Below are 222 nucleotides of genomic sequence, written 5' to 3'. Positions count from 1 at the left end.
CTTCATCTATAGATGCTACAGCTGGGACCCTCTGCTGGGGATTACGCTGTCTGTGCCCAGCCATCCTCTTAGCTGCCACAGAGGTCTCAGTTCATATTAATTTAAATTAGCTAATATTACTTAAAGTGCACCACTGTGTTCAGTCTTATAATAATCTTCATCTACAAACCAACCTTAGGATAATAGACCATTGAGAAAGAGAATAAGAGAGAGAGGGAAAGA

Source organism: Lipotes vexillifer, unplaced genomic scaffold (assembly GCF_000442215.2).
Source record: "Lipotes vexillifer unplaced genomic scaffold, Lipotes_vexillifer_v1.1 scaffold12, whole genome shotgun sequence".
Lineage (NCBI taxonomy): Eukaryota > Metazoa > Chordata > Mammalia > Artiodactyla > Lipotidae > Lipotes > Lipotes vexillifer.
This window is presented reverse-complemented; position numbering follows the sequence as displayed.